This window comes from Schistocerca piceifrons, chromosome 5, assembly GCF_021461385.2.
Source record: "Schistocerca piceifrons isolate TAMUIC-IGC-003096 chromosome 5, iqSchPice1.1, whole genome shotgun sequence".
Classification (NCBI taxonomy): domain Eukaryota; kingdom Metazoa; phylum Arthropoda; class Insecta; order Orthoptera; family Acrididae; genus Schistocerca; species Schistocerca piceifrons.
Window position 1 is genome coordinate 640761017 of NC_060142.1, and position 19377 is coordinate 640780393.

Here is a 19377-nt window from a genome sequence, read left to right on the forward strand (position 1 = left end):
TTATGGATATGGAAATTATCAAAATTTAATGACTGATCAATTACTTTTATAATATTAATCCTAAAAAAGGAGAAGAAAGTGTTCATAATGAAAGTGGAAGTAAAAGAAGGGATACACAAGAACTTTCCATCAATCTTAATGATTGATCTGTTACTTTTACATCATTAATCCTGAAAAAAGGAGAAAAAGTGTTCATAATGAAAGTGGAAGTAAAAAACAAGGATAAACAAGAACTTTCGATCAAATTAGCGTAGTCATCTTGTTTATATTATTGTGACAAGTATAATGTGTAATCAATGGAGCACTGCCGAACAAGTATGGTAGTGATCATAGAAATTTCGAAAATTTGGAAATTTGTGGTGAGTATCTATGGGACCAAACTGCTGAAGTCATCGGTCCTTAGGCTTAAACACTACTTAAACTAACTTAAAGTATCGTACGCTAAGGACAACACATGCTGTTGGGGGAGGACTCGATCCTCCGACGTGGGGCGTCTATCGAACCGTGCAAGGCGCCTGAGGCAGCGCGGCTACCCCGTCGGTCTAGTGGTCATAGCAACTTGGAAAACAATAATTGTTGCTATATGCAGCACTTGCGATGAATGCCAGATTTTTTGCATGTTGGTGGTTTTTCGAATATCTCTACTGCAAAACAAACTTGGTTTACAGTGATAAATGATCCTCGACCATCACAGAATTTCGTAGCGCACCACACATATCTGTTGTCAGAGCTACTTGGGAATGAATAAAATGTGTATCGGCAATGAGATTAGATCCTTCGATGTTGCAACTATCGCTTACTCGCTCGGCTGCAGTCTCCTGGCACACACGCGACCATGCGAAGATGGCGTAATAAAGCACCGAAACTGATTGCCTAATAAAATAAGGTTGAAAATTGACGGCTGAAAGGTGTTTAATTTGACATGCAAAATCGAACAGCCGAGTCCCGCGAATATCGCTAAAAAGATGGACATACAGAGATACAAAGTACAGTGGTAAATTTTTCAAGCGTGATTTTTCTGAAAATGGTTGAGAGTTGGGCCTTATTGTGTACATATGTTAAAGTACTGGTCGTGCCCTCCACACGCTGTCAATACGAATCAGATCTGTGACGGGGGCTTCGTGCGCTCCCTTGGTTAGCCAGCGGCGGCTGGGGCTGCAGTCGCGCGCTCTTGTCAATGGGCGACGCGCAAGACACGGTAGGCGCCGAGCCGCTCCGCAGATGTAATCGTAAACTTTTGTTGACGAACTCGCATTAGTTCCCTACTCTGTTACGCTATCAGATTAGTCTAAATAAGGGTCGCCAGCGTAGCTGTGATCCGCAATACCGGGTTGAACTTCTCACCACTCCAAAGTCAGTAGTTTTAAGCAACCATTTTCAGAAAGAATCCGAGATCCGATCACAGGACTGGAGAATATGTTCACCGTTGACAGCTCGGTACACCTCCTCTGACTGGCTCCTAGTAACTTCTCCCCGTAATGTTCACAGCAACAAAAACAATACAATATTTCAAAGTAGCAAGTTAAAATGTGGTACAATAACAACACACTCAAATTTCCACGGGAACGAATATTATTTGTTGGCTTCAGTGAAAATCTTACCAAGTCAGTATCATCCAGCAATCGACTTGCATCCACACCTTAATATGAGATCTGTTTCTACTGAGCGTCTGCAAACTCGCTAGTGGCAATTCTTGATTAGGAAAACGGGATTCTTCAACCGAAAGCACGTTTGGATACTCTGATCTCTCTGTTGGTGAAAGAAAATCTCGGTTGATCACAAAGGGTTGACCTTCTGTTGAGTTGCACTACTAAAACACCAACTCCTTCCCAGAGAGCACACGACTGCCATCAGACCCCTATATTTAGCGAGCACCACACTGCTCCACCACATTATTTAATATTCAGGCCTCATAGACATTCCGAATCAGACGTAGAATGTAGGAATTTTCATTCGGCGTTTTTTCCTTGCGTTAGTAAACTTTTTGTAAGATGCTGCATCCTGGAAGGATCTTTAGGACTTTCTTTGCAAGAGGTGTCGCAAAACACCGGCTGTCATTACAAAATTTCTCGGTCTTAAATTCAGCCTACTTGGTTCCGATCGCCATCCATTTAGGAGGATTAGAGAAAGCATATACTATATACTTTTACCCAGAACACAAAATTATACAAATAAAATCTAAAAATGCTTAATTACATAATGGAAATCTCAAGCTTTTACGACAACGGATGTTCAACAAATAGACTCATAAATAAACTAGTCACATTTATGTCATCAGTTCACACTACTTCTTAAATTTAATAACTGATACAGATAAATGAGAAGGAGAAAATATGAATCCTAGAGATTTTTCCCTATACTCTTAATTTAAAAAAAAATGACAATGACTTTATACAGACGAATGTCTTTAGAGACCAAAAGAAAAGATGTTGATTGAGGCAGAAGGTAAACCATACTCTCCAAAGTCGTCAAAAATTTCCTTCGTTCATTGTCAGATTTGGAGCATGAAAACAAAATACGCCAACTTCCTCATTATAGCGGATGCCGGCATGGAACTGCCCCCAGAACAGAATGATTGTCTGCCCTATGGATATATTCCAGTACCACATCCAGAATATAACGGTTAGTGGTTTCATTCTGTCTTTGGAGTTAAATACTTTTAAGAACACTATGGGAGTCCAACATGGTTAACATCTTCAAGAATGAAGTAGATGATACAAACTTAAATGCTTCCAAATTTACCACAGTCTCCGCCGTAAGAAATTGAAGCGTTTTTAGGTAGTTTTTAGGTCTTACTGATTTGGCTCTGAAGGCCGTGCTGGCTCGTAGGTATACATCCTGGGTGTTCACAATTTTTTAAATCTAGATAAATATCAGAGTGCGAAATTAATAGTATCTGCTGTGTAACAGTTACGCTTATCAACATATCTATACAAATTCAGCAGCTGTCAATAATAACATTATTAATAATAATAATAATAATAATAATAATAATAATCACCATCATAGTTGCACACAGACTACAACTTATGCTTATTATACACTTCCTTGTCAAATGTTCGCTTGTAGTCACGCTTATTTGACTTCGTCACTTTCTCAGACAGTGGATCTCGCCTGGAAGGCCCTCCTGCTTTTGCTGCTAACTTTGCCTGGTAATTTTCTTTTCCGTTAGCGCTTAACACTTGTTCAACAGAAGCCTATTCTTGCGCAATAAACAGCCAACTGCAGACACAAACTGTCGTTCGCGAAAATGATTAAATTCAAGTAGTACTATCTACCAACAAGGCCCCTGACTAGAAAACGAGTGAGGCTGTGTAAGCGCTCCGTCTTCGACCCCCATATTTAAGAGAATATCAGAAAAATCAGTGAAACAGCTTTTTATGACGGTTCAGATACACGTACAATGTGGGATATAAATCTGACGCTAAATAAGACCAACAACTGTCAGAGGCATGAATAAATGCTACAATGATGGTTTGTGGTTCTCCAGCATTTCAAATGGATTCTGTACGATAAAATCGATATGATAAAATCCAAAGCTAATGTGTTAAACATAATTCAGAAGTCCACAAAATAGGTTTTTTTATCAGCATAACTATAGCATGTACTGATGACTAACCTAATTTTGCTATATAGTGAGTGAATTGGCGTATCAGTGGAATGTGCTTCCGCGTAGAGGGATTTGTGCCAAACGAACGTGGATAAAAGTCTGTTGCAGTGTGCTACCACCTGTTGACATTGACGTGGACTTCTAGCTGAGTGGTAAAGCGTAACAGTCAACGCCGTTAACCTTGCGCATTGTTTATCGAATTCGTATGTATTTGGCCCGTAAGGCAATTACGTCACGCCAGTTCCGCATGCGCAGGAGCTCCTTAAAACTTGCCCAAGTAAAGGTGCGTTCGCGACCTGATGTCGAGTTTCACCGAGTCTATACAATAAAGCAACGCGAGGGAGATTTAGTGCCGTGTATTTCAGATTACCACATCTACATTGCGTTTAACAGCATTCAAAGAAAAATGACCAATAAATCCGCAAGGCGTTAAAAGTTGGGGTGTTCACGTGTTCTTGTGCTATTACATAGCAGCTGCCACTGTCTGAGGGCATTGAAAAGCACATCCGTTATACTCCTCTTGCTGAATTTTGGATCAATCAGTATATATACAGATATAACCAGACCACTAAGCGTCAGTGACACAGTTAAATCTGAAATTTTCGTTCGCACTCGACGAGATTGCCATATACTGGAAAACGGCAGCTGAGAGTGTCAAGATCATATTCAAATAAAGGCAAATGTGAAGAACATCGCATAGAACGTATGGCAGAATACCAAAGGCCAAAGCTTGTGCAGACGGCCGCAATTTTAGTTCTTGTGTTGGAGACATTCCGTAATTGGTAACTGCTGTCTCTAATCTTATAGACAGGACTTTCCACGAAACCCATTCCTTGAATGAAAATTTAATCTGACACCATTTGACGTCAAATGCTTAAGGGCATCTCTCCTGCCTCAACCAAAAGAACCGTTTGTAAGCTTCTAACGCATGATACCAAGGCAGGTACGAATGGCTCTGAACTGAAGAGTGTCTAATTTTGGAAGGTAAATCTCAAGCGCATTGTGATACAGCTACAACTGTAGTCCAGATTAGATCGAATAATCCCTCGATACATCATGAGTCGAATACTTCGATGTGCTGCCCACCATACACGAGTGAGAGAGCGAATTACATGTAACGCTTTCTCACATTTATCGACAACAGACTGTATGTGAGGTGCCCAGCGGAGCCGAGAGTCAAATATCACACCGAGAATCGAGTGTGAGATTTTATCTGGAAAGCATATTTTTCGCATGTGGCTTAGTCAGTGTTTCATTTATAGATGCAAGCAGTGTTAGAATTATAGAAACGTGCGATCACCGATTTCCCCTTGCAACGAGCAAGTTGTCGAGCCGAGTACATTGGCCAGCAGGGCTAGCAGACGTGCACTGCCAGAAAATGATGCGTCAACAGTGTGGCTGCAGCACTCATTACCACTGATGGTGACTGCTCAGCTTAACATCGCTTGAGTTACAAGTCTACAGTAGTTCAGTGTAAACCTTCTTCTCGGTAACGTGATACCGTGAAATGATGAATACTGAAACGACCACAATGGTTATCATCTGATTCAAGTACACTACACGTTGCCTGCGACTGACTGTTAAGAAATTAATTTGAGGTGAGCATCTTGATCTGTTCACAACTTGTGCCTTATTTCTCACCTGCAGTCGCTACCTGATTCTGCCGTGTTCAGTACGTGTGGCTTCAGAGAAAGCTTTCGGCAATTTTGAATGGAATACAAAACTTGAAACCTGTGAAGGCAGCAGCGAAAATACAAGGAGTATAATGATGTCTGCAACTTGTGCAGAGACTAGACTGCAGTTATAAGAGCAGAAGGGTAGAGAACGACGCAGTAGCCGAGAAGGGAGTGAAAACTGGATTTTTGTTTCTCCCCGATGTTATTGTATCTACACACTGAGCAAGCGGTAACAGAAACGAAGAAGAAATTTGATAAAGCGGAGTAAAGTTCAGGAAGAAGAAACAAAAACCTTGTGGTTTGTCAATTACAATGTAATTCTGCCAGTGACGGCTAAGGACTTGAAAGATCAGTTGAATGGAATTGGTGTATATGTGGAGACTGAAGCGTCGAATGGCAGTTTATAACAAGGGCAGAATTCGCACCCGGGCCCCTGCTCTCTAAGCAAATTCACTAACCACTACAACTACGCCAACCCGGCACAGTGGCTTTGCAGAGCTGCACTGACTAGCCTAGCACGTCTAATTGAATTTCCAAATTTCCATTCACACCTCAACCCACTTAGTATTCTCTAAACTCGAGCAGCACTGCAGATGAGGGAGGCGTGCTAGGCTAGTCTGGGCAGATGTGCAGGGCCAGTGTGCCAGGTTGGCGTAGTAGCTAGCGCGTCTGCCTAGTTAGCGCGAGACCCTCAGAACCAATTTCATTCGTCACTTTAGTCTGTATGTGCGCGTAATATAATGTTTGAGACTCAAAAAGGTCTCTCGAATCATATAGTTTCATTTGATGCCCGGAATTAATTGTGTCTTGAAAATAGCTCATAAGATGAATAGTAATAAAAGTAAAACAAAGGTAATCGAACGTAATCGAATGAAATAAGGCGATGATCAAGAAATTAGACTGGGAAATTAGACACTAAAACTAGTCAGTGAAATTTGCTTGTTGGGCAACAATCTGACTGATGATAGTTGAAGTGCAGAAGATCTAAAATGTAGAGTAACAATAGTAAGAAAATCGTTTCCGAAAAACGGAAATTTATTAAAATCCGATATAAATTTAAGTGTGAGAGCGTCTTTTTTGAAGGTATTTAGATGGAGTATAGCCCTCTACGAAAAGCTGACGATTAATAGTTGAGGTAAGAAACTAAAAGAAGATTTTGAAATGTGGTGCAAAGGAAGAAAATTGAAATTAAATAGGTATATCGAATAACCAATGAAGAGGTAGTGAAGCGAACTGGGGAAAAAAGATTGTTATGGTAAAACTTGTCTGAAAGAAGCGATCGGTTGAGAGGACTCTCCCTGAGACATCACAGAATCGTCAGTTTGGTCATGGAAGCAAATTGCGTGGTAAAAGCTGTAGAGGGCGACCCAGGCTTGAATAAAGTAAGCAGATTCATACGTACATGTTGTCTGCAATAGTTATGCAGAGGTGGAGAGTCTTGTGCAGGTTACACGAGCGTGGAGAGCTGCATCTAAACTGTCTTCGGACTGAAGACCGCAACAAACAAACACGCAACCCATAAAAATTTAAGTAATGTTGCAGCTCATGTTATTAATACTTTGTCAGTCGCTACAGCTACCGGTCATTCAGCACAATGATGCAGTTTCATTAAAATATCTGAGTGACTGTCACACTCTAACATAAATTACTGAATGTACTGAAATGTCGGCACTGCAGCGGCTATCAATCTTGAGTAGACTGTTGATCGAGATCGTTATAAACGTATAGAACTACGGCATCAACTGACTTCATACAGCTGCAGGGTCGCCGTATATAGAAATATCTACCTCCATCATAAACATTCGACGTTCTGAGGAAGACCGTTCTAATACGATCGAGAAGCGATTATTTAGGTATTTTACGTTACGATGCTGAATTACACTCACAGTCGCTTTAATTAGATTGACAACATTTTACGAAGCCTACGCATTCATATTGCAGTATATTATCAACTGCCGATAACGACATGTGGGTTACAATTTTCCAGAGGTGGAGCTTCTGCAAGGCGCCGCCGAGCCCGGAATCAAACAACAGGACCTCGCCATGGCTTCCCCTGACAAAAGCCGTCCCGGTAAATTAGTATACACATACTTTTATATAAGGTCGTAGGTTAAAGTCCAATCACCAGAGGTACTAGATAAAAATCTCAAACCATTTCAGTAACTTATTCCTTTTAAAATGGATCCTGATGTACACTGAAGAGCCAAAGAAACTGGTAAGGCTGCTTAATATCGTACAGGGCCCCTGCGAACACGTAGAAGTGTCGCAAAACGACGTGGCATGGACTCAGCTGTCTGAAGTAGTGTTGGTGGGAATTGCCACCAAGAATCGAGCAGGGCGGTCCATAATCCGTAAGAGTACGACGGGATGGAAATCAACTCTGAACAGCACGTTGCAAGGCATCCCAGATACACCAGCAGTGTTCATGTCTGGGCAGTTTGGTGGCCAGCGGAAGTGTTTAAGCTCAGAAGAGTGTTCGTAGAGCCATTCTGTAGCAATTCTGGACGTATGGGCTCTCTCATTGCCCTGCTGGACTTGCCCAAATCCGTCGAAATGCATAAGGGAAATGAATGGATGCAGGTGATCAGACAGGATGCTTACGTACATGGCACCTGTCAGACTCGTATCTAGACGTATCAGTGGTCCCATATCATTCCAACTGCACTCTCCCCACACCATTAAAGAGGCTGCAAGAGCTCGAACAGCCCCTTGCTGATATGCTGGGTCCATGGATTCACGAGGTTGTCTCCATACCCGTACACGTCCATCCGCTCGATACAATTTGAAACGAGACTCGTCCGACCAGGCAACATAAAATGATGCCAGTCATCAACAGTCCAATATCGGTATTGACGGTCGTAGGAGAGGCGTAAAGGTTTGTGCCGTGCAGTCATCAAGGGTACACTAGTGGGCCTTCGGCTCCGAAAGTCCGTACCGATGATGTTTCCTTAAATGGTTCGCACGCTGACACTTGTTGATGGCCCAGCTTTGAAATATGCAGCAATTTGGGAAGCGTAGCAGTTCGGTTGCGCTGAACGATTGTCTTCGGTCGTCGTTGGTCTCGTTCATGCAGGATCTTTTCCGGCCGCAGCGATGTCGGAGGTTTGATGTTCTGCCGGATTCCTGATATTCACGGTACACTCGTGAACTGGTCGTATGAGAAAATCCCCACATCATCGCTACCTCGGAGATGCTGCGTCCCGTAGCTCGTGCGCCGACTATAACACCACGTTCAAACTCTCTTAAATCTTGATAACCTGCCACTGTAGCAGCAGTAACCGAACCAACAATTGCGGCAGACGCTTCTTGTCTTATACAGGCGTTGCCGACCGCAGCGCCGTATTCTGTCTACATATCTTTGTATTGGAATACGCATGCCTATACCAGTTTCTTTGGCGCTTCAGTGTATAATCTGAATGGTAAGGAAGCCAGCACAGCTAATTGTAGACGCACTTACGCATAGAGATGAATACATCATAAATTACTGCAGATTCAGTTACATTAAGAAGTTGAGACACTCCGGTGCTTTAGTGGCTATTTCTCTTTCAAGCTGAAGCGTCGCATTAACTTTAACGTGTACTGTTTCATGCCTCACGAGTTATTAAGAAAACTGTGATGTATTGAGGCACAGTTACTACTATTTGTTGCAATAGCATTGATGATACCTGACGCGTAATCCAGTCCGAGTTCCGAGCTGTTTCTGTGTTTATGCAGTTATCGATACCTCCGTTACCGTATCGGCTAGAAATAATACACAGTTAGGGTAGGCCTCAATCATTTATTGAAGACAAATTACTTTTTACTTGCAAAATTATTGTGTGTTCTTGTATTATGGTGCAATCTTTTTCAAATTCCCGCTCCGCAAAGCAGACTGATATTGAGATTTTCTCTGCTTTCCCAAATCGTTTAAGGCAAACACTGCGAAGATTCCTTCAATAACACCACGGACAGATTTCTGTCCCCTCTTTGGACACCGAAGCCGGTGACCGGTCAGACTATTAATCACCCAGTCTCGTTATTAAAGGGTAGGCAACGAGATCTTGAGGGAGTTTAGACGACAATTTACTTGGCGAAGAAACGCTCTGTCCCCCACGCAACTTAAAATCTATAAGAGAACTTGTGACCCAACAATCTGCTTAAGTGTACTCCTGTAGTATAGCGCATTTCTTTTCTACTACTCTCTACGGAAATTAAGTAACGCACGATTTCCTTACACACCCTAACATTTAAACACTCCGTAAATGGCACTGTGCACCACTACTACAGGAATTTCCTATTACCGTACATAAAAACGGCGTAATTCACATCGGCTGTTGGTTCAACGGCTTTAAAACCCTGTTTATATGCAGCTAATTCAGAGAAGAGTGTTCTGCATAATTAATTAATACAGCGTACTACATACCGTTTTTTTTCCTTTAGTAACAACATTTTTCCTTGTCTAGTGAAATACTTCATAAATTCAGCATTTGGATATTAACTGGTGTGCAAAACTTAAGGACGAAACTAATTTTCGCGCGATGTGCACTGCCAAGTAACGATGAAACTTGGACCATATATGGGAAGCACTGCTACATAACAGTACAGAAAGCAACTTAAAAAAAACGCATTGAATCGAACGAAAATGAAACTTTTATAAAAATACACAATTACTCTGAAATCATAGCGATTCATGACGGTCCTCTGGACAACAGAAACGGTGGGACACGGTTCTCAGTAAGGTGTGTGGCCACCAAAGGCGGCAGTGCATGCTATGCGATGAGGCCTCCAGCTGGAAAGCAGACTGGTAACAGGTTGTTGTGGTCGGGTGTTCCGTTTGTACACCAGCTCAGTTTGTAGCTGCTGCATGGTCGTTGGTGCATCAGGAGCTCCTTCAATACGTCTCTCCAACGCATCCCAACCGTCCTCGATGGGATCTTGTCGTTCCACGAGCTCCTTCACCTGAGCTGTTTGATGGGTTCGCGCACTGTCATCCGTAAAAACGAACTGAGTGCCGAACACACCCCTGAAAAGGCGTATATGGTGAATTAGTATAGTGTTACAATAAAGTAGACGCGTTGGTATCCCGTGCTCGAAGATTTGGAGGTTAGTCTATGTGATTTCGGGACTGCAGCCGGATTATGTTTACTTCTTGCAACAAATTTCGGATGGCAACCGTCCAGCCATCTTCAGGTGAGTGTCCGCCGCTACGAGAGGAAAACTTCAAGAATCACGTCTAGAGGTCAGTATGCGCATGCAACATTATGCCTTCCCACACTGTAACACATGGACCACTCATACGGTCATCTCAGACAATGTTCAAGGTTACATTACATGTTCCCCTTAACACCTGGACTACTCAAACAATCACGTTCGATAATGTTCCTGGATGCGTTATGTGCTCCCCGTGATAACTGGACCACTCAGACGATCATGTTCGACAATGTTTCTGGATACGTTACATGTTCCCCGTAATCCCTGGACCACTCGAACGATCATGTTTGACAATGTTCCTGGTTGCGTTACATGTTCCCCATGATATCTGGACCACTAAAACGATCACGTGCGACAATGTTCCTCGATGCAGTATGTGTTCCCCGTAATACCTGGACCACTCAAACGATCATGTTGGACAATGTTCCTGGATGCGTTACATGTTCCCCATAATAACTGGTGCACTGAAACGATCATGTTTGACAATGTTCCTAGATGCTTTATATGTTCCCTGTAGTACCTGGACCACTGAAACGATCATGTTCGATAATGTTCCTGGATGCTTTACATGTTCCCTGTAGTACCTGGACCACTGAAGCGATCATGTTCGATAATGTTCCTGGATGCTTTACATGTTCCCTGTAGTACCTGGACCACACAAACGATCATGTTCGTTAACGTTCCTTGATGCATTACATGTTCCCCGTAATACCTGGACCACTCGAACGATCTTGTTCGATAATGTTCCTGAATGCGTTACATGTTTCCCGTAATGTGTGGACCACTGAGACGATCGTGTTCGACAATCTTCCTGGTTGCGTTATGTGCTCCCTGTGATAACTGGACCACTCAGACGATCATGTTCGACAATGTTCCTGGATGCGTTACATGTTCCCCGCAATACCTGGCCCACTCAAACGATCATGTTCGACAATGTTCCTGGTTGCGTTATATGGTCCCCATAATATCTGGACCACTCAAAAGATCGTGTTCGACAATGTTCCTGGATGCGTTACGTGTGGACCACTCAAACGATCGTGTTCAATAATGTTCCTGGATGCGTTACATGTTCCCCATGATACCTAGACTACTCAAACGATCATGTCCGACAATGTTCCTGAATGGGTTACGTGCCCCGCTCACCGGCCAACGTTATTCTGACACTATACTCGTCCCCCACGTGTATCTTGTCAGGAGTTCATGCGATCCTGACTTCATTTTTAGGATGACAATGCGCGACCGCATCGAACTGCACTTGCGGAGTAGCTCTAGGAACCATATGAATGGACTGGTCCGGCTGTTTCCCCGACTTAATTCCCATCGAGCACGTGTGGGATGCTTTTGGGACAAGTACTGCAGCACGTCCACGTGCACCAGTGACCATGCAGCAATTGTCAGACGCGCTGGTGGAGAACTTTTTGCCATCGTTGTGTACAGTATGGGAGTACTTTGCAGCGGATACAGTTCCACCCGTGGCGATCACACGCTATATTAAGAACTGTCCCCCGCCTTTGCTAATGCCTGGGGACCGTCATATATCTCGCTGACTTCTGTCTGTTTATTGGCTTTGAATAAAAGTGTCGATTCTGCTCGTGTCTCTGTGTAGTTCTTTCAGTTACCTTCTCTACTATTGTGTAGCAATTCGTTCTATGTACAGCCCAAGCTTCATTGAGCTGTGTTATTTGCCAATGACCCATCATGGGAAACATTCATTCGTCCTTAAGTTTTGCACACCAGTGTGTTTTTTGGTGGATCACGTGCGAACCTCAATGAGAGTTGAAGTGTTCGTGGCTGATTCTAAAGTTTATGTTTTTATAGGAGCCAGAAATCAGTAGGAAAATAATGGAAGACTTGCAGGGGATGGACGACTTGATCAGAGATTGGCGCTTGGCTGATAACGTCAATGCGAATAAAAGAAAGAAATAATATCTATCACTGTTTGACTTCACTAGTTGCAGTAAATCGCTGCGAACAGGAACAACTGCAGAATATCTGATAGTAATCATCAGGATCTATTAAAAATTCCCCGACCACATAAAAGTCTTTGTAGAGAAGTACGTGTCACACTGTCATTCATTGGAGGACTACTAAGGCAATGTAATTCATTCCCAAAAGAAATCTCTGGGACGACCGATACATGAATACTGATCGCCATTCTGGGATCGCTGCTGGGGAGGATTGCTAGAAGAGGTCGAAAAAATCTAAAAAAGAGCAGCGAGTCTCCCTACGGATTTATTTAGTATGTGCGACAGAGTAACGCAATTGCTCTTTGAACTCTATGGGGAGACTCTGCGTGAGAGGAGTTGTTTATCCTGGTGAGACTTAATGTCAAGATCCTCAAACCGAACGTTTCATAAAGAATCACTCAACATATTATTTACTTCTCCATAAAACTCGCTAAAGGACCATTTCAGGAAAACAAGAGGTATTAAAGCTGATGTGTCATTCTTCCCGCACCCTATCCGCGAATGGAACAAGAAAGGGAAAAGTGATAATTCGTTGCGCTACGTAACGATAATCTCTATATTGAGCAAGCAGTAAAAGAAACAAAAGAAAAATTTGGAGTAGGTATTAGAATCCATGGAGAAGAAATAAAAACTTTAAGGTTCGCCGATGACATTGTAATTCTGTCAGAGACAGCAAAGGACTTGGAAGAGCAGTTGAACGGAATGGATGGTGTCTTGAAGGGAGGATATAAGATGAACATCAACAAAAGCAAAACGAGGATAATGGAATGTAGTCGAGTTAAGTCGGGTGATGCTCAGGGTATTAGATTAGGAAATGAGACACTTAAAGTAGTAAAGGAGTTTTGCTATTTAGGGAGCAAAATAACTGATGATGGACGAAGTAGAGAGGATATAAAATGTAGACTGGCAATGGCAGGGAAAGCGTTTCTGAAGAAGAGAAATTTGTTAACATCGAGTATAGATTTAAGTGTCAGGAAGTTATTTCTGAAAGTATTTGTATGGAGTGTAGCCATGTATGGAAGTGAAACATGGACGGTAAATAGTTTGGACAAGAAGAGAATAGAAGCTTTTGAAATGTGGTGCTACAGAAGAATGCTGAAGATTAGATGGGTAGATCACATAACTAATGATGAAGTATTGAATAGGATTGGGGAGAAGAGAAGTTAGTGGCACAACTTGACCAGAAGAAGGGATCGGTTGGTAGGACATGTTCTGAGGCATCAAGGGATCACCAATTTAGTATTGGAGGGCAGCGTGGAGGGTAAAAATCATAGGGGGAGACCAAGAGATGAATACACTAAGCAGATTCAGAAGGATGTAGGTTGCAGTAGGTACTGGGAGATGAAGAAGCTTGCACAGGATAGAGTAGCATGGAGAGCTGCATCAGGCCAGTCTCAGGGCTGAAGACCACAACAACAACAACGTAACGATAAGATATCCTGCGGAGTATGGATGTGCGAGGTCTTTTCAGGAGGTTCCGGAACTAAGTCCACAAAATTTTTCTGCACTTATCTTTTATTTATTGTACGTAGTCTCCTTCGAAATACTCTCCTCCAGAATTGATACACAACTCCCAGCGCCGTTTTCACTTCCGGAAGCGGTCTTGATAAGCCTCTTGCTGCATAGCGAATTTTCTTTTATCTCGTGTATTGTTGCAAATCTTCGTCCTTTCAACGGAGTTTCCCACTTTGGAATTTAAGAAAAATGAGCACGGAGGGGGAAGCAGACCAATGATTTCGTTTTCTGTGCTATGGTCACACACCAACAGGGATGAATGTACGGGTGCGTTCTCGTATGCAAGAACCAAGAATCGTCTCGCCACATGTCTTATGACATATTCTCGCAGGCGTCCTTGTGACACGAATTCATGATGAACTAATCCTGAAAAATCAAAATAAACTATCTGCATGGCTTTGACATCTGACCTGACCTGACGAGCTTTTTTGACTTTGAGAACCTTTCCCTAACCATTGCGAAGACTCAATCTTGGTTTCAACATCACAACCATAGACCCGTCTTCCATCATCAGTTATGATTCCCTTGGGAACATTTCATTCTCATTTGCGCGATACAACACCTCTTCACAGATTGCGAGGCGAAAGTCTTTCTAGTGTTGACTCGCGAGCAGTGGGACGAACTTGGCGTCAACACAATTCATTCCAAGACGCTGTGTAAGGATTTCATGACATGATCTAATTGAAATGTTACATTCTTCTGCAATCTCTCGGACAGTCAATCTTCGAATGGGAAGCACAATTTCGTTGACGTTCCTGACATGAGCGTTGTCGGTAGACGTCGAAAGGCGTCCAGAACGAGCGTCACCTTTAATTTCCGTCCGGACGTTTTTAAACCGTATGGACCATACATAGCACCAAGTACCTCTTAAGACTCATCACCGTAGGCTTCTAGCATCATTTGGTGTGTCTCTGTTAGGTTTTCTTGAGTTTAACTCAAAATTTAATGCAGATCCTATGATTCTCTAACTCTGCCTTCTCGAAATTCGGAAACTGTGAGGCACAATGTTCTACGAGGTGCATTCAAGTTCTAAGGACTCCGATATTTTTCTAATTAACTAATCACCCGAAATCGATGAAACTGGCGTTACTTCTCGACGAAATCGCCCTGCAGATGTACACATTTTTCACAACGCTGACGCCATGATTCCATGGCAACGGCGAAGGCTTCTTTAGGAGTCTGTTTTGCCCACTGGAAAATCGCTGAGGCAATAGAAGCACGGCTGGTGAATGTGCGGCCACGGAGAGTGTCTTTCATTGTTGGAAAAAGCCAAAAGTCAGGTGAGTAGGGAGCATGAGGAATCACTTCAATGTTGTTATCACGAGGAAACTGTTGCGTAGCGTTAGCTCGATGTGCGGGTGCGTTCTCTTGGTGAAACAGCACACGTGCAGCCCTTCCCGGACGTTTTTGTTGCAGTGCAGGAAGGAATTTGTTCTTCAAAACTTTTCGTAGGATGCACCTGTTACCGTAGTGCCCTTTGGAACGCAATGGGTAAGGATTACGCCCTCGCTGTCCTAGAACATGGACACCATCATTTTTTCAGTACTGGCGGTTACCCGAAATTTTTTTGGTGGCGGTGAATCTGTGTGTTTCCATTGAGCTGACTGGCGCTTTGTTTGTGGATTGAAAAATGGCATCCACGTCTCATCCATTGTCACAACCGACGAAAAGAAAGTCCCATTCATGCTGTCGTTGCGCGTCAACATTGCTTGGCAACATGCCACACGGGCAGCCATGTGGACGTCCGTCAGCATTCGTGGCACCCACCTGGATGATACTTTTCGCATTTTGAGGTCGTCATGCAGGATTGTGTGCACAGAAACCACAGAAATGCCAACTCTGGAGGCGATCTGTTCAACAGTCATTCGGCGATCCCCCAAAACAATTCTCTCCACTTTCTCGATCATGTCGTCAGACCGGTTTGTACGAGCCCGAGGTTGTTTCGGTTTTTGTCACACGATGTTCTGCCTTCATTAAACTGTCGCACCCACGACCGCACTTTCGACACATCCATAAATCCATCACCACATGTCTCCTTCAACTGTCGATGAATTTCAATTGGTTTCACACCACGCAAATTCAGAAAACGAATGATTGCACGCTGCTCAAGTAAGGAAAATGTCGCCGTTTTAAGTATTTAAATCAGTTCTCATTCTCGCCGCTAGCGGCAAAATTCCATCTGCCGTACGGTGCTGCCATCTCTGGGACGTATCGACAATGAACGCGGCCTCATTTTAAAACAATGCGCATGTTTCTATCTCTTTCCAGTCTGGAGAAAGAAATCGGCGGCCTTAGAACTTGAATGCACCTCGTACTCAACACAGCGCTGAACAGTAACTAAAAGATATAAAACAATGAAACTTTCGGCAATTACACATTAAACAAAGGCATGTGCAGGAATGCCAACTGTATTTCGCTCTAACACACAATTGGCCGAAAATTACGAATGCTCTGGAATATTTCGAACAGACCTCATAGATCTATATTGTCTCAAGATGGCCGTTGATAATATTACAAGTTGTATAACCGGCATTATCTTACCATTAAGTCTTATGTAGCTTGCCGGAAATTATGCTAGCATTGATTACGAATCCTGTCAGATTGAGGGTCAGGGTCCGTCAGCAGCAGATTTTCTTGTCCTACAGCACAAGGTACGAGCGCCCCTGTTGTGAAGTCGAGGCACGATGACAAAGATCTGCGGCATCTCGACAACGTGCCTTCGCGGACGCCTAGCGGTAACTCGTATTTTCTTAGTTAGATATATATGCAGTATAGTGTGTCACGGAACTCACTGCACAACACATCTGTGATCTCGTAAGTCGTGTAGTCACCTCTGAGGCACAGTACGGTATTCCTTCTGTTACTCAATTTCTCACGGGAATATCTTTCCCAGTGCATGGCATCAGCCAGGGTCCAACCCGCCACAACTGATAGACTGAAGTTCAGAATTGTAATTGGGTAAATTGTAATTACCTGCCCTAACTCCCACGTGTCTAAGAAAAATCGCAGAACTAATTAACTGTAGAATACATTACACGGCATACGTAAAATTTGAAGACAATTCTACGAGGGCTGTTCGGAAAGTAAGGTCCGATCGGTCGCGAAATGAAGACCACAGTGAAAATCAAAAATCTCTTTTTCACAACAGTTAGCCACACCTTCCAGCTACCTCTCTAAATACTTATATGGATATGGTGTCTGTTCTTTTGGACATGTCCGGAAGAACAGACACCATATACATATAAATATATACACTCCTGGAAATTGAAATAAGAACACCGTGAATTCATTGTCCCAGGAAGGGGAAACTTTATTGACACATTCCTGGAGTCAGATACATCACATGATCACACTGACAGAACCACAGGCACATAGACACAGGCAACAGAGCATGCACAATGTCGGCACTAGTACAGTGTATATCCACCTTTCGCAGCAATGCAGGCTGCTATTCTCCCATGGAGACGATCGTAGAGATGCTGGATGTAGTCCTGTGGAACGGCTTGCCATGCCATTTCCACCTGGCGCCTCAGTTGGACCAGCGTTCGTGCTGGACGTGCAGACCGCGTGAGACGACGCTTCATCCAGTCCCAAACATGCTCAATGGGGGACAGATCCGGAGATCTTGCTGGCCAGGGTAGTTGACTTACACCTTCTAGAGCACGTTGGGTGGCACGGGATACATGCGGACGTGCATTGTCCTGTTGGAACAGCAAGTTCCCTTGCCGGTCTAGGAATGGTAGAACGATGGGTTCGATGACGGTTTGGATGTACCGTGCACTATTCAGTGTCCCCTCGACGATCACCAGTGGTGTACGGCCAGTGTAGGAGATCGCTCCCCACACCATGATGCCGGGTGTTGGCCCTGTGTGCCTCGGTCGTATGCAGTCCTGATTGTGGCGCTCACCTGCACGGCGCCAAACACGCATACGACCATCATTGGCACCAAGGCAGAAGCGACTCTCATCGCTGAAGACGACACGTCTCCATTCGTCCCTCCATTCACGCCTGTCGCGACACCACTGGAGGCGGGCTGCACGATGTTGGGGCGTGAGCGGAAGACGGCCTAACGGTGTGCGGGACCGTAGCCCAGCTTCATGGAGACGGTTGCGAATGGTCCTCGCCGATACCCCAGGAGCAACAGTGTCCCTAATTTGCTGGGAAGTGGCGGTGCGGTCCCCTACGGCACTGCGTAGGATCTTACGGTCTTGGCGTGCATCCGTGCGTCGCTGCGGTCCGGTCCCAGGTCGACGGGCACGTGCACCTACCGCCGACCACTGGCGACAACATCGATGTACTGTGGAGACCTCACGCCCCACGTGTTGAGCAATTCGGCGGTACGTCCACCCGGCCTCCCGCATGCCCACTATACGCCCTCGCTCAAAGTCCGTCAACTGCACATACGGTTCACGTCCACGCTGTCGCGGCATGCTACCAGTGTTAAAGACTGCGATGGAGCTCCGTATGCCACGGCAAACTGGCTGACACTGACGGCAGCGGTGCACAAATGCTGCGCAGCTAGCGCCATTTTACGGCCAACACCGCGGTTCCTGGTGTGTCCGCTGTGCCGTGCGTGTGATCATTGCTTGTACAGCCTTCTCGCAGTGTCCGGAGCAAGTATGGTGGGTCTGACACACCGGTGTCAATGTGTTCTTTTTTCCATTTCCAGGAGTGTAGTTCTGGCTACACCGGCCATGACCTTCCCCTTCTGTCCGGATGCACACATGTTCCCCGAACTCTACCGGGACATGGTAAGAATGTCTTTCACGAGTAAACAGTGTGTTGGGGTGGGGCACCAAGAATGTAGTGTGTGGACATACAAGGTGAGAATGTGCGTCTCGTGGGAGGCGTGCGCAAGGTAGTCCCTGCAGTCGCACTATCCTCTGTGCCCTCGGTGGCTCAGATGGATAGAGCGTCTGCCATGTAAGCAGGAGATCCCGGGTTCGAGTCCCTGTCGGGGCACACATTTTCACCTGTCCCCGTTGATATATATCAACGCCCATTAGCAATTGAAGGAATTAATATAATTCTAACCTCTCTAAATAGTTGCCGCTCCGACTTAGACATTTGTCGTGGCGTTGTACAAACTTCCCAGGACCTTCGTCACAGAAAGGAGCCGCCTGTGCCTTCCGCCAATTCTCTACGCTGGTCTGCCTTTCGTTGTTTGTGACAAAATGTTGTCTTCACAGCCAGCGGTTCATGTGAGTAGAGATGAACAATGGAGGGAGCTGTACTGTGGGTGATCAAACACTTCCAATCGAAAACGCTGCAGGAGCGTCTTCATTGCCCCCGGAGGATGCGGCTGAAAACTGTCGTGAAGAAAGAAACGCATGACATTAATGTATAGTTTCAGGCGAAATCTGTCTCCAGGTCCACATACTTGACGGGAGACACTGTTGTTTTAGGCATTCCTACGTGA

The 19377-nt window shown here is 44.3% G+C and overlaps 1 protein-coding gene and 1 non-coding gene across 2 annotated transcripts in view; both read left to right on the forward strand.

Moving 5' to 3' along the window:
• Positions 1-19377, forward strand: part of LOC124799174 (pikachurin-like) — a 944586-nt gene that overhangs the window by 516292 nt on the left and 408917 nt on the right. The gene's annotated exons all lie outside the window — the stretch shown is intronic.
• Positions 18846-18920, forward strand: Trnat-ugu. Its single transcript has one exon. It is a non-coding gene; the product is annotated as a tRNA-Thr (tRNA).